This window comes from Ambystoma mexicanum, chromosome 4p, assembly GCF_040938575.1.
Source record: "Ambystoma mexicanum isolate Mex_15411 chromosome 4p, UKY_AmexF1_1, whole genome shotgun sequence".
NCBI lineage: Eukaryota > Metazoa > Chordata > Amphibia > Caudata > Ambystomatidae > Ambystoma > Ambystoma mexicanum.
In genome coordinates, this window is record NC_090927.1 from 1,151,727,194 (window position 1) to 1,151,743,327 (window position 16,134).

At 48.8% G+C, this 16,134-nt stretch overlaps 1 protein-coding gene across 2 annotated transcripts in view; it reads right to left on the bottom strand.

Moving 5' to 3' along the window:
- Positions 1-16,134, bottom strand: part of PDE7B (phosphodiesterase 7B) — a 1,355,672-nt gene that overhangs the window by 551,426 nt on the left and 788,112 nt on the right. The window lies entirely within an intron of this gene.

Genomic DNA, 16,134 nt, shown 5'->3' on the forward strand with positions numbered 1-16,134 from the left:
GGAAAGACCGTGTGTTAATCAAGCTTGGCCCTACTCCAAAAGAGGCACTCCAGCCCAAATTGCTAGATCACATCCCTCCTGGACTACAAGCAACCACAGAAATATTTAGCCTTATTGGGAATTGGGAATTGGGAATCATAACAGAAATGTAGCTTCTGTCTCTGAACACAACAAGCTTATGACATGATATGATATGGCATTTATAACGCGCCTATACACAAGTGTTTCAAGGCACGACGAGCCAAGGAAGGGGAATAAAGGGAGGACGGACAACGATCCTACTAGGCAAGGTGTCATTCAGATCGCGCAAGTGCGTGGGAAAGGGGCAGGAACAGTGCAGTACATGGCAAAAGATGATAACAATAAGTAAGTGGCTGCCAGCATGTGGCAAGTGCATGGATAAGTGCAGACAACAGGTGTCACGGGCTGGGAGGGGACTGTAGGGATACAGAAACAGTTCCCAAGTGCCAGCAAGTGCATGTATAAGTGCAGACATCAGGTGTCACGGGCTGGGAGGGGGACTGTAGGGATACAGAAACAGTTCCCAAGGGCCAGCAAGTGCATGGATAAGTGCAGACAACAGGTGTCACGGGCTGCAAGGGGATTGTAGGGATACAGAAACAGTTCCCAAGTGCTAGCAAGTGCATGGATAAGTGCAGACAACAGGTGTCACGGGCTGGGAGGGGGACTGTAGGGATACAGAAACAGTCCCCAGGTGTGGGGGTTGCGAGGAGGACAGTGCAGGTGTGAGACACCGGCGTGGGAGGGACCTGGTCCGACATCAGAGGGTGTCCAGGTAGCCAGTGCAGTTCCAGTTACAGCTAGTAGGTCAGCAGAGGAGAGGAGGAGAAAAGGCAGAAGCAAAGAGAAAGGTTTTTAGGTGCTTCCGGAACTGTAGATGATTCTTCTCAAGTTTGAGGGAGGCTGTTCCAGAGGGAGGCACCAGCCGAGGAAAGAGATCTACCACCAACTTGTTGCTTGGAGAAGCGACTAACCCTGGGGGAGTTGGAGGCGGATGAGCGAAGAGCTCGAGAAGGAAGATATTTAGGAAGAGAGAGTTGAAGGTGTAGAGGCCCCGGCTCCAGAAGGCCTTGTGGACAATGCAGAGGGTTTTGAACTTAATCCTCGCGGACACTGGGAGCCAGTGCAGAGATTTCAGTCCTGGAGAGATACGATCCCTGGGCTTGAGGCCAAGAACAAGTCTTGCTGTCCTGTTCTGGATAAGTTTCAGAGGGCGGAGAGTAGAAGCAGGCAGATTTAGAAAGAGGCTGTTGCAATTGTCCAGCCTAGAGAGACCCAGAGCCCTGGAGACAGTGAGCTTCTGAGGGAAGGTGAGGAAAGGGAGAATACCTCTCAAGAGGTGCAGCTGGTAGTGTGGCTTCTAGGAGACATCAGAGATGTGAGGAGAGAAGGAGAGTGTGGAGTCGAAGATGACCCCGAGGTTTTTAGCCTTGCAGGTGGGAGCAGGAAGAGGGCCAAGAGAGGCCGGCCAGAGAGCTACAGGGAAGGAGGGAGCGGGTGTGCCGATGAGGAGAATCTCAGTCTTACTGGCATTAAGGCAGAGGTCATTGGCAGCACACCACTCCTGGATAGCAGACAGACAGTCAGAGATGAGGGAGGGAGAGGAGGCCGAGGGTAGCCTGAAAATGAGCTGGGTGTCATCCGCATAGCACTGAAAGTTGGGGCAGAGAGCAGTGATGCGGTGGGCAAGGAGTGCCAGGTGCATGGCCAGCTTGTGACCCACACCTGGGCATATGTGTCTGAATAAAGGTGACTAATTGAAAGCTCAAGAGTGATTGACTGTAGATTGGGTTCTATGTGGTTTCCTCTCCACCATTATTTTTATAGTGGACTGTATGATCATTTCAATGTCACTGTTGCCATATAATCGTTGTCTTCTATATTATAATGGGGGTAACCACATACCCCTCTCTGACCCCCCCGTTACTATCCCCTTTCCCCCTTGGGGGAACAGTCAGCTATAAAAATTGCAGAGCTGACAACTCTGCAGACCGGAAGGATGCATTCTGTTCAGTAGCATAATCTCTGAAGACTAGCTATGCAAAAGTCTGATATACGTTAAGCATTATACACTTGTTACACTGTTGGTTGGCTAGGACCCCGCACAGTAGTAGCCGATGCAGATTCTTACATTTTGGTTGCTTATGACCATGCACCCTAGTACTATATGTGAAATATTGAATTTTTAGTTGCCTAAGGTCATGTACACTGATATACTATACAAACCAGTGTATTTTGGTTGCCTATGACCCGCACTCTACTACTTATGTAGAATCTTGCATTTTAGTTGCCTAAGGCCCTGCACACTAGTAATGTATCTAAACATCTTGTGTTTTCGGTTTCCTAAGGCTCTGTGCACTTCTGCTCGATATAAACCCTGCATTTTGGTTGCCTAAGGCCCTGTGCACTACTGCTGTATGTACAATCTTGCCTTTAGTATGCCTTAGACACTTTTAATGTATTAACCATCTTACATTTTGGTCCCTAAGTCCCTGTGCCCTTGTATTGTAAGCAAAGAATTGCATTTTAGTTGCCTAAGGCCCTGCACACTAGTAATGTATCTAAACATCTTGTGTTTTTGGTTTCCTGAGGCTCTGTGCACTCCTGCTCGATATAAAACCCTGCATTTTGGTTGCCTAAGGCCCTGTGCACTACTGCTGTATGTACAATCTTGCCTTTAGTATGCCTTAGGCCCTGCACACTTTTAATGTATTAACCATCTTAGATGTTGGTCCCTAAGTCCCTGTGCCCTTGTATTGTATGTAAAGAATTGCATTTTGGTTGACTAAGGCCCAGAAATGTACCACTTTACTGAACGTCTACAGTGCTATCTCAGGGTCACTGCTTACACTGTTAACCCAAGTGCCCCACTACCCTCCACCAAACATCACCCCCTCCCGGTGTAGACAATCTTCCTCCATACATCATCCCCCTTTTGCTCTCAGCTCCCATCCCTACTCCTGTAATCCATCCCTCACTCAACCTATTGTTTCCCCTTTCCATCACCCTCCAATCTGGGATCTCCAGATATTTTTGACTACAACTCCTGTGGTCCCTCACCATTTGCTAAACTGGCACGGGCTGATGAGAGTTGTAGTTCAAACATCTGGAGAACTAAAGGTTGCAGACCCTGGTCATACTGATGTTCTCCCCGTTGCTCATTCCCCATATCTCTTCCTCCTCATTCCCCACATCTCGCCATTGCGCTTGTACCCTTTGCATCAGTCATAAAAGGCCCACCTGGCCATCCCACTTCCTCTAATCTTATCTGCCCTCCTTGCCACTCCAGTAGAAATGCTTGCTTCTTCCTACCCTCTCCCCCCACTCCCAAGTGGGCTCTTACAATAAAAACTCCTTCATAATGGATCACTCTGATTCCTAAAAATCCTCCTTTGGTAGATATGGGCATTACTGAGACGTGGATTACTCCATTTGAGGCCACTGACATTGCCATCCTAATTCTGCTTCCTTCCTGCACTCTCTGTGCTCTTCCAGAAATAGTGGAGGAGTTGGCCTTATGATCAACAAGGCTCATTCCACTGACTCCGTTCCACCATCTGACATTTTCCCACGCACCTTTGAATTCTCTGGCACCCAACTCTCACCACCGACATCTCTCACCACCCTCCTTATTTACTGGCCCCAGAGCCATCTCAACTTCTCTGAAATGAACCTCCTCCTTGACTCTATTCCCATCAATGCCCCAAAATCTCTGTGTCCCACATATTCGACGTGACTCACTCCTCTCTGACCACTCACTTGTCTAACTCCAAAACCGACCAACCAACCACAGGGTGATGGCACAGGGTGAATTTCTTGACCTTCTATTACTTTCTTGTCTCACCCAATCAAACAAAATTCAAACCAAGCTTCCTGGTCCCTTATCTAGCCGAAGTCCGGTCCTCCCACCTTAACATTCCTACTCTCCCGACCTACTCGATTAAATAAGACTTTTCTGACTTTAACCTAGCTGTCACATTCACACTTTGATATCTACTAACCCTCTTCCACCTTTATCCCATCAATTCCCCACTCCCAAACCTGGCTAACTCCCCTGATCAGTTTCCCCAAACACAAAGGCACCTCTACCTCCAGCAGTGCTGTAAATGTCGGGCCCCCCTCTTGTTCTTGCCTGTACGAATGCCCTTGTATCCTTCACTATGGCCATGCACTCTACCAAAACATGCTTACTACACCCATTTAATTACTACCCTATGATCACACCCATGCAAACTCTTCTCTACATTGCAATGCACATTGACTCCTCCTCGCACTTGGGGGATCTCTTCCTCCCTCTCTGCTAAAGACTTTGCCGACTACTTCCCTCCAAAAATCAAAATAATCCATGACACTCTGACCACCATCCTAACCCTCCATCTCTTTGCTTCTTCACCCCCCGCCATCCATTATTACCTCCTCCTCTTTATGCTCTTTTCTTTCTACATCTCCTCAAGAGCTCGCACCTGGTGTTAGGATTGCCAACCCTTACTGCACCAGCCCTCACATCAGTCCTGCTGCTACTTCTCCCCTCTTCAACCTCTCTCTTTCCATTGGTGTAATCACAGCCGGCCAGACAATGACTTTCTAAATGTTCTATCTACCCTGAAGAAGAGCATGACTGATACCAAATACCGACCTTTCTATCTCCGCCGCCACTATTCTAAAACCCTTCAACACTTCATCAGGTCTGATCTACCCCTCAATTTATCTGACCTGTGCATTCACTTTAATGTTTCCTCTCTCCATATCTGCCTTGACTGCCTTTTATATATGGACTACTCCTCTCTCCTTCAGTCCCTTGTAGACCTCGGCATCCAGGACATCACTCTGGACTGAGTTGCCCTAATCTTTCACATCAGTCCATTATTATCTCCTGGGACAGACCCCCGAGCCCCTCTGAATAAACCTCCATCTCGGAGTCTACAAAGGCTCTGTACTGGGCCTCTTACAATTCACCCTCTGCACTTCCTCCCTTTGTCAAATCATCTCCTCCTCTGGGGTCTCCTTCCTCCTCTTTACAGACAATACGCAGATCTTCTCGTTTGTCCCCATTTTTACAGCTGAACTCTTAGCTCTTATTTCTGCTCCTCTTTCTGCGATCCATCGCTGGATGGCACTCCACTGTCTAGTTCTCGACTCATCTAAGACTGGCAAGATTTAGCTTCCAGCATCCTACGCCCCTGCTCTCCTTCCTTCACCTATCACTTTTTCACACGACTTACTCTCCACCGCTCATAAGGCACACAACTTTGGGTCTTTTTTGATAGTGACCTCAACAGTCTCTACTTTATTACTTCTACCTCTACTGCAACATGGGTCGGTCTCTTCATCTACTGCGTGGCACTCGACCCAGGATTGTCCCATCGACCGTTGTTTTCCTCTGTAAGTATATCTGACAAGACACCATTTCTCCTTCACCATCAATAGAGACAATAAATCCAAATACTTAAGCTGCTCCAGATCCAAGAGCCGCAAAAGGAAAATGTTTAGGACAGGGATTACATTTCAATTTGTTCCCTGAAGAAGGAGAAAAGAAGTGCCAGATCAGTGAGAGACATTTGATCAGGCTCCAGAAAATGAATTGAGGCCTGGGGGAGAGTGGCAGTGCCAACTGTGATATGATTAGTGCCCCTGAGGCATATCATGGCTGGATTTTAAAAGATCACAAAATTAAAGTTAGAACGCTGAATGTAAAAGCCTAGAGATGTGTGGGTCCTTTCCTCCAACATATTCCAAGAGGGGATACATTTCTATTCTAACTGCAGTCCTGGCCAATTGGTAAACGTCCTTTCATTTTGGAGCCCCTGTGAGGGCGTGGGGGGCATGTAGTCTCTTTTAGGATGGATTTCTTCCAGTTTTACTAGTTTTCCCATCAAGGAGAAAAAATTCATATCAGTTTGGCAGGGTGGTCTGGTGATTGCTCGGGGCCAGGCATGACTTGAGGAAAAGTTGGCATTAGCAGCGGCCTAGTAAATCCAGTAGCCACAGTGCTTATGCTGGCCTTTTCAGGTAGCTTTCGTGTAGTCGTCAGAGCCATTAAATTGGGATATGGAGTATTTGTCTGGACCGAAGATACCCACTTATCCATCGGTCCGTGCAGAGAAACTTAGCGTGTAGTGCCATCACCCTAATCTTTTGTGACCACCCGATTGCCAACAGCATGTGATATAATTGGAGTATCAAAGTTATCAGATGGGCAGCTTATAAATGCATCCAAGAGAGCTACCCTTTTCTTATTTGTATCACTGCTGTAGGCATTTACAGGTTGATATTGTTTTTATGGCGACTATCAATCATAGAAATTTCATTGCATAGCGCATCGATGCCATCGCGTTTCTGAGGCTACCACGATGTTAAGTGAATCAGAGTGGATAACCGCGTTGTTGGTTATGATGCAGTCCGCTGAATGCTCCACTTAATTTAACTAGTTGTTGTTTTCAATGGTTCCCTCATCGGAAAACCAAACAAAGTCTTGGTCAAGTCAGGATTCTTATTTTGTAAAGTATGCCTGTTTATTTTAGTATCAATTGGTGTGTATTATTGCTGAATGCACTAAATGTTGCTTCATAGATAATATGTCGATCATCATTCTGTATGTTGCTGTTTTACCAAAACCTATTACACCTGTTAAAAAATATAACATTTTTTATTAGATTGTTTAACTGGTTAACTTAACCAGGTATATACTCTTGCAAACAAACATTGCTAAATGATAATGATATGTTATTTATATAGCGCCTTAACCCAAAGCGCTTTACAGAGCACATAGGCTGAGTTGGCCTTGCCGGGATTCGAACTTGCGACCTGCAGATCACACTCAGATCACAGCAGGGAGCGCTCAACCCGCTCCTCATTTAGTGTACAATTAACTCTAGCCCTTAAAAACTGTTCGAAAAGAAATCTCTTTGAAAACCTTGGAGTGGTGCATGGAGAAAAGTAAAGATGCGTTCATTTTGGTCGATTTCCTAAATTAACTCACCATGATTTTCCATTGCAAGTTTCATTACTGGGCCTAGAAACGCACTCCTTTCTGAATTAATCAGAGGCGAATCCATGGTTGGACCCTGTTGCGTAGTGCATACGCAGTGTGCGCATGCGTGAGCCTCGTTCCTGGCCACGCATGCACATTGTTAATAAAGGAGGTCCCGACAGCAGTTGCAGCGGGACCCCGTACCAGCAACACGTGTCCCGTGTACGTTCCTGCATGCATGCATACGAGCATGTGTGTGTATGCGGTGGCCCTGGGGGGCACATGCAGCCTCTAACACTGGCGACGAGGAACGGCGATGGTGGGGAACGCAACATTGCTCCAGCTGCTGTAGAGTCGGAGATAGTGCGTTCTTACCCCACGCGGTCGCGAACCTACGCACGTGTCCGGTGGCCATCTTGAGACACACGCGGATCACGGCGGTTGTGGCCCACATGGGTGCTTGTGCGCCGGCTGTGATCCGGATCAGCCTTTGACAATTTCTGGACACTCCATGGTCCTTTTGTGGTAAGGGCCGTGGCACATCTTTATGAAAAGAAGGTAAAGGCTGAAGGCATCTCCCGCACCTGCTGCAGGCCCACCTCGCCTCCATCCAGAGCTTTTGGTGCCGGGACAATATCCTAGACACCGGAAGGTCAGTGCAGGCAATCCAGGGCTAACCCTCCACCTAGTCACCACCATGGGAGAGTAGGGAGAACAGGGAGTCCCAGCGCCATTCCATGCAGGTTGCACAGTACTTTGGCGCCCATGCCTGAATTCGATACCACAGGCCCACCATCCAAGCTGGGGCCGAAGTGGCTACTGTGGGTGAAGAAGCTAGAAATGTTCTTCAGGGTCTCAGGAGAGACGGATGATGATGCGAAGGTGGCCACGATGGTATATTTGGCTGGCACAGAGGTCCACAGTATTTATGACTCACTGGATCTTCAGGTGGTCACATATGATGCAGTGAAACAGGCACTCCAAGACCACTTTCTCCCCATGGCGAATGTCAATTTCGACAGATGTGTGATGGGTGCGGAGAAGCAGAAAGGGGAGGAGTCCTTGGACCAGTTCTGTACACGGCTGAGACACCTTGCGAGCACCTGCAGGTGGGTGAATGAGGAGGAGATGGTGAGGAACCAGTTGATTCAGGGGTGCAGCTCAGGAAAGCTGAGAAGGCAGATGCTTAGGGAGCCAGGCCTGACGCTGCCGCAAATCCTTGACACTGGGAGAGCGTATGAACTGGCAGAGTCCCGAGGGGCGAAAATGGACGCAGCAATGCACCCAGGAAAGGGTGAGGACGCCTTTGCCATCGGGCGCTCTGCCCCAGGAAGGCCGCGCTGGCCCCCCAGAAGAGGAGACAGTCCTCCTACGCCTGGAAACCCCCAGTCGTGTCCGTACTGTGGATATGACTTGCCACATGCTGGGGAATGCCCTGCAAAGACAAGAGTCTGCGGAGGGTGTGGCACACCGGGACATTATGCAAAAGTGTGCAGGGCCTCAACTCCAGTGGTGGCGTCGAGGGGGCCAGCAAGGTTAGTCGGGGCAATGCCCGGCGCGTGAGGGGTGTGTCATCAATCGAGCAGGGCGTGCAAGATCTGGACATCGCCGAGGAGGAAGAAGAGGAGGAGGAAATCGTTTTCATCTCAAACATTGCCACCGGGCCAAGGCAGAGCAGGCATCCGACATGCACGGTGAACATTGGTGATGTGCCCACCCCAGTACTGATAGACACAGGGGTATCAGTCTGTGTGCTGGCCACTAAACACTATGAAGCCCTCCCGGGCCCTTCCCAGTTAGAGGAGTCCAAAGCCTGGATTTACTCCTTTGGAAGGGATACGCTGCTGCCTATTGAGGGTGTCTTTGTAGACCCGGTGTCGCATGGGTTGTACAAGATCAAGGCGAGATTCTTTGTGACGAGTGTGAGCCCGCACTCCCTATTGAGTTGTGCTGCTTCTGAAGCCCTTGACATTGTGCACTTCACTCTAGCGGTGTACCACACAGACATTGATTGCCTGCTGCAATTGTTCAAAGACATCTTTCAAGGGTTAGGGAAGCTGAGGGCGACCCAATCAGACTCCACATTGATGGGTCCGTAAGGCTGACGGCCCTCAAGCATCAAAGAATCCCGTTCCACCTGAGGGCGCAGGTGGAGAAAGAGCTTCAATCACTCATAGACTTGGATATTATTGAGAGGGTGGAGGGCCCAACTCTGTGGGTCTCGCCCATAGTGGTGGCACCGAAGCCCAAGCAACCAGGGGCTGTCAGCATCTGCGTGGACATGAGACTGCCAAATGCCGCAATTAAGAGGGAGCGTCACCTGACACCCACGCTGGACGATATAGTGGGCGAGTTGCAAGGAGCAAAAGTCTTCTCCAAGCTGGATCTGAGGTCGGGGTACCATCAGCCTGAACTCCACCCGGAGTCGCGGTACATTACCACCTATACGCCCCACGAAGGGCTATACCCATTTAAAAGACTCCGTTTTGGTGTCTCATCAGCGGCGGAGGTCTTCCAGAACGTCATCTGGGGAGCCCTGGTGGGACTCAAAGGAGTAATAAACATGTCGGACAACATCCTGGTCTTCGCACAGTCAGCGTCTGAACACCTGAAGAGACTGGAGCGTGCCTTGGAGAGACTTAAAAGCTTGGGGCTGATCCTGCACAGAAAGAAGTGTGAGTTCCTCAAGGACCGGATAGATTTCTTCAGGTTCATATTCCATGCCGGGGGCATATCACCAGACCCAGAGAAGGTGAGAGACATTCGTGAGGCGGCCCCGCCCGAGTCACCGACAGAGATAAGAAGCTTCCTCAGCATGGTGAACTATTGTGGACGGTTCATCCGCGACCTTGCGTTGCTGTCTGAGCCTTTGTGGGCCCTGATGAGGAACGATGCTACATGGGCATGGACGTCGAACGAACAAAAGGTGTTTGCCGAGATCAAGAACACTCTCTCGGGCCAGGAAACCATGGCGTACTTTAGCCCGGATAGGGAGTCCGAGATAGTTGTGGATGCCAGCCTGGTGGGGTTGGTTGCTGTGCTCATGCAAGCAGACTCTCAGGGCCCCATGCGTCCCATCGCATATGCCAGCAAGGCGCTCACAAAAACAGAAAAACGGTATTCCCAGATCGAGCAGGAGGCCCTGGCCATCCTGTGGGGCTGCAAGCACTTCAGGATCTACATTCTGGGCAAACTGGTCGTTGTGATAACAGACCACAAGCAACTGATTCCAATCATGGCGGGTGCCTCCTCTAAGCCACCGCCACGCATCGATAGGTGGATGCTGTCGCTGATGGAATATGGGGTCAAGCTGCAGTATCGCCCGGGCACCCATAACCCGCGAACATCCTGTCCAGACATCCAGGGGCCGGGCGCACCCGTGACACAGCCGAGGTGGTGGACTGCGTCGAAATGGTGCACAGCATTGTGGAGGCAGCCCTGCCAGTGGCCCTGTCGCGCCAGGAGATTGCGGACGCTTCGAATGAAGATGAGATGTTTCTGATCATCAAGGAGGCCATGGACAGTGGAGAATGGAGAGTGGTGCTCAATAACAACGCCAGGAGGGGGTCCGGGGCCCAGAGAGATCTCCAAGGGCTGTGGAAAGTGCGCAAGAGATCTCAGTTGCGGAGGATGGCCTTCTGTTGAGAGGGCGCCAGATCGTCATCCCACGAGCCTTGGTGATGAAAGTTCTGTAGCTGGCCCACAAGGGGCACCAGGGAACCGCGAAGACCAAGGCACGCCTAAGACTGAAGGTGTGGTTCCCGGACCTGGAGCAAAGGGTGGACGAGTTTGTGCACTCATGCGTACCATGCCAAGCAGCCAGTCCGGTGGAAAGAGGTCCGCCGATTAGAGCTGTAGAGGAGTTCCCAGACATGACCTGCACCCCTGCCCTTCCTTTTGAGGTACCAGGCAGGTACTCGCCAAGGTACGTGACGTATGAAGAGCAAATTAACCAACAGAGAGCCGCACTGGAACTCTGCCCAGTGTACATTAGAAGATCTGTACCTGTTGAAGCGCCCATAACCAGACAACCCTGGGCAGCACGGTACGCTATCAGACAGCCATACCAGCCGCTGATACGAAATGAAGGGTACCTACATACGGTCCACGAAGAAACCCCAAGAGCATTAATGGAGGGCCAGTGGAAATGGCACAAGGGCCTGAACAGGCACGTGAGTGAATAAGACAGCTATCGAAGATGACACGCTAGAACAAGCAGTTATGACAATAGATGTAATGGACACATGAAAGAGAAGATGTCAAAACATAAGGAAACGTGTTATAAGACAAGATGGAAGTAACCAACCAGTTAACGTGTGTAAATATGCTTTGAACGCAAGAAGCTAAGAACATGGTACTGCTTGCTATGCTTAGTAGAATAATAGAAGCGGCATGCGCCAACTAAATATCTTCCTCAAGAAACACATTATACAAGTGCGACTCCATTTTGTAAAGCAGAAATGTGCCCAGGCTGCCAGAGGCCTAACAGCCCCAGTTTCACACCCAGCCATAGTCAAGGGGAAGAGCGGAATCGAAACTTAACAAAGAGTGGCTCATGCCTGTGAAATCGAGGTCATCCAGAGAAAGGGAGGAGAGTGTCAACTTGCAAGAATCAAACTTCAGAGGATACCAGCCCGCCCGAGAAGGTCATGATAAGAGAGGCCCAGGCAGGTGGCAGGGCCGAAGCAGAATTAAATATAATAAAGCTGGAAACTGAAGCAGATTCATGGTGAATAGACACGTGACCAGCCAGGCGCGAAGAGGTACCATCGCCTAAGGTCATCCAGAACCCGAGGATGCCATAACTTTTCCTGATAAGAGGCTACAGTTCCGAGGCCATACCCAGCCAACTAATTGACCATAGCCCTAAGATACTGATTGATGGAAGGGAGGCAGGGTGAAACCTGGGACAACAGGCACCTGGGTGTCCATTCTGCATGCTGCTAATTAAAATGGGGATTTATGTCTAGGGGTGTAACCTGCCCAATCACAAGAGACCAAGTTATCTGGGTCCTATAGATAATAGAACCAATAGGACGTCGTACTTTTAGTGACATCAATCACGTGTGATGTAGAGGGAGGGCCGTAGACGCCCACCCGATAAGAGTTATCCAATCCACAAGCTCTATTACCATATACAGATATAGCACCTATACTTAAGTTACCTTTCCTAACCAATGATAGGGCATGACGAGTTTTGTAGAGTTAGACGTCAATGATGACGAGAATCTGCTATAGAGGTTACTGTTTGTATGAAGAAGTTGGAAGTTGGAGCGATATAGGTGATCGCAACAATGCCGATTCCCTTTTGTTTCCCTGTTTGATGTACTTAGTCATTAAACGGACTTCCCTTTGCCAAACTACTGAGTCCTCGTTATTGAGTCGTGTTGGAGTAAGTGAATTCTGCACCCCCAGTCCTCACATTGTGCAGCTATCTTGTATTACAGGTACCAGAGGGTGCGCACTGATCTATCGGCCCGTCAGTGTCATTAGACCCTCTGTACACTTGGTAGTGTGATGATGGTTACGGCCATTGATCATTAATTATTGATTATATAATATTAAGACACCTTTAGACCGACGGCACAAAGTAACTCTAGGCCTTCAGCAATATCACAAGTCATTTCGCCATTACGGCTGAGTAGACTGAGAAGCTTCCCGTGGACAATGATAGAGTAAAACTTCAAAAAACTGCAGTGGGTCTGAAGGAACCTGCCTTCTAAGCATAACCCTTCTCATTCCCACGAGCAGCCAATCGGACGAAAAACCTTAAGAGGCTGGAAGAGGACGGGGCGGTGATCCCGAAGTTCCAGAGAGGAAAAAGATGTGAGCGGTGAGTGAAATGTCTTGTAGGCATTAGAACAAGTAAGGGAAAGGTAACAGGGGTGGTGGAAAAAATTAAAATAATTAGAAGTAGAGTAGGCTGTGTATATATATATATAGAGGGTAATGACTCGAGCATACGAAATAAAAGAGTGGATACCGGGGGGACACCCGAGCGAAAAACAAGGGATACCGGGGGGACACCCGAGAGAAAAACAAGGGATTCCAGGGGGACACCTGAGATAAAAACGAAGGATTACCAGGGGGGCACCTGAGATAAAAACGTAAGGATTAGCCTTGATCCTGCGCTTTAATACAGCGGTCAGAAGAAATGTGAACTCATAGCCCACAGAGGGGGGACAATTAAGCTACGGTGACGGTTAAAGACGTCATCAAGGAAGTTTGTTTAGACCCCATGACAGGGTATTGATTAGAAGGCAGGTATATGTATGACCAGCTGGTGTCCTTCTAGTCTGTCAAGTGTCTGTCATATGTGTTCCGTTGTACGTCGAATGTAAAGTGATTGCGTCATCGATAGTTTTAAATGTTATTTGGCTTTATGCGATTCTGTAACTAAGAGAGAATCGCCAGTGAATTGATGGGTTTTGAGTAAATTGATAGTATACATTTTGGCGGGACAAGATTGGATTGGAGCTTGCGTATTTGGTGCTCGCTCATACCATTGGTAGGTTAAAAAACTGTATCAATCTTGTTGGTGACGAAATTAAAAAATGGAAGAAGTTACCCCGCTTGCACATTTGTGCAAGCAGCTGCCCAAGCATGCACCAAAACTCAAGAAATACAGCACAGAGTGGGTTAAAGGTACTGCCCACAAGATGTTTATACCGTGGCCCCAGAATGGGTCCCTGTCTAAAGCCATCTTACAGCACATGCCACGTATACCAGCAAGAAGCGAGAAAAACGCCTTGCTTTTCTCAAACTTTGAAAAATGTTCGAGCAGACGAAGGAGGAAGAGCTACCCGCAGATTGGATATTAAATGTATGTACAGAGGGGGGTGAGACGCCTACCGTGCCACCAGCCCCGCCTGAACCAGTGATCGAAGGAAGTAAGTCAGAGGGTCTGTACCTGCTAAGAGAACTCAAGGCAGCCACGGGTTATAGCAACCCTGCATATGAGTCACTTACGTGCAGTAGTGACGAGATCAAAGAGAAGGAGCAGGAAAGTAATCTAGCCTCTGCAGTCCCAGGGGACAAGGAGAGACGCGATGGTGGAAGAAAGGCTCAGGCACAGACTAGTTCACCTCTCGAGAAAGAGAGAGAGGGAAAGAAGTGGAAAGGAGGTGATGAGTTAGCATTCGCAAAAGACGAATGGATGGGAGGACAGATACTATTGAAATTAGATGGAAAGGGAAGTGATGATGTAAGGCCGAGAGAAAGGCCTGATGAAGCGCAGAGAAAGGAAAAAGAGAAAGAAGAGGAAATGAGGGACGAGAGGATAAGAAAGAAGGACAGGCTAAGGCGAGAACAACTATATCGCGAAGAGCAAGGATTATCGCTCAGTCGCACGCAGTGTGCAGCCTATGGGAAATACAGGCAGAACATGCAAAGGTTGGAAGAAGAGCAAAGAGCACATGAGAAGAGAGCGAAGAGAAGAGAAGACGAGGAAAGTAGAAGGGCAAAGGAACGTAGAAATGAACGGATGAAGGAAGTATATAAGGCTAGAGAACAAGCAAGGAAGCGAAAAGAAATAGATGAGGAAGCAGAACATAAGCGCAGACAGAGGGCACGAGATCTAGAATATTTGGAGCGGGAAGTTAAAAAACCCAATCCTGTTGTAGAATGGGAAGATGTAGAAGAATGTTTTCCTGCACACGACTAGGTGACACATGCAAGGTATAAGCGGGACAAATATTGATGATGACTTCAACACCAGAAGCATCAGGGAAACGATTGATAAAATATATGATGAGATGGGGTTAGAAGAGATATCCCATGGTGAAAGGGAAGACGGCTTGAAGGGCACTCAGCTGTATGACACGGACGATGTCACTCAAAGTAGTGGGAACAGGGGGCTGTCCCTAGACAGACTAGAGATAAGGCAGAATGAAGAGGATGCAAGGAGTTGTGTAAATTGGGAGCACTCAGAATCTGACTCCGGTGGGGAAACGGAGGATGAGACATATGAAGAAGGGAGACGGCACGAAAAGTGTCTCCCAAGGGACCAGAGGGTATGGTGGTCAGACGCTAGTGGGACCGTAACAAGGACACCAAAGTCTGCTGTACAGTTCAGCCGACATGAAGGAGCACCCCAAGGTAAGAGGGGGGCGTCAGCACCAGCCTATACAGACAGATTAAGGGCATTGGCAGGTAGACGGCAAGGCGGGAATGAGACCCTTGCGATAAACCGGAGAGCTATGGGGAAAGGGAAGGAGGACTGTGCATTCCAATTCCCGCTGCTAGAGAAAGGGGGAGTAAGACCACAATATATTCCATGGCCACACATGGATTGGGAGAACCTGAAAAATAAGCTTCCAATGCTGACATCGGGAGCCGGGAAGTGGATACATGAGTTAGAGAAAATGACAGGGGTGTCACCTTAGCCATAGGGGACATTAAGGGCCTCCTAATTTCTATACTTGGTCAAAAAGCAGACGATGTACGGAAGCTGGCATGCTACCCTAGGGTAACCATAACCAACACCTCCCATGACGGAGCGCCATTTAATAATGCAGAGCAGCAGTGTGTAAAGCGCTTCGAATGCTATTTCCAGACACGTCCGATAAGGGAGCTATAATGACTCGAAAAATGAAAGATTCAGAGGACCCGTTGATTTATATCCAGAATTTTCAAGACGCATGGGTACTCAAAACGCATGAGTCTTGGACAAAATCTATCCCTGTATTCTACCATATATTGTGAAAAGGGTTACCAGAACTGGTGCAAAAACAGCTCAAGAAATTGGTAGGAATAGAAGATAAACCATGGGCCGGAATACAGTTGACAATTGCACACTACTGTAGATTGTTGCAAGAAAAGAACCGGGAAAAAGGAGGCAACTCGTAAGGGCGAGGAGGTGAAGCTGGTGCAAAAGAAACTCTCAAAGTATGCTCTCGAGGCAGCCATGTTGCCAAGCACGGCTGAGCCAAGTGCACAGCAAGCAACTAACCCATTGCAGAATAATCAGGGTAAAGCGGGATTTTACCCGAGAGGAAGGGGTTTTGGAGGAAGAGGATGGCAGAGTAATCAGGGAGGGTTTCGAGGTAACCAAGGAGGTTTTCAGAATGTTCAAGGTGGCTTTCAGAACGCGCAGATGGGCAGTCCAGCTATGCCAGATGGACAGATGGCCCGACCACTGCCAG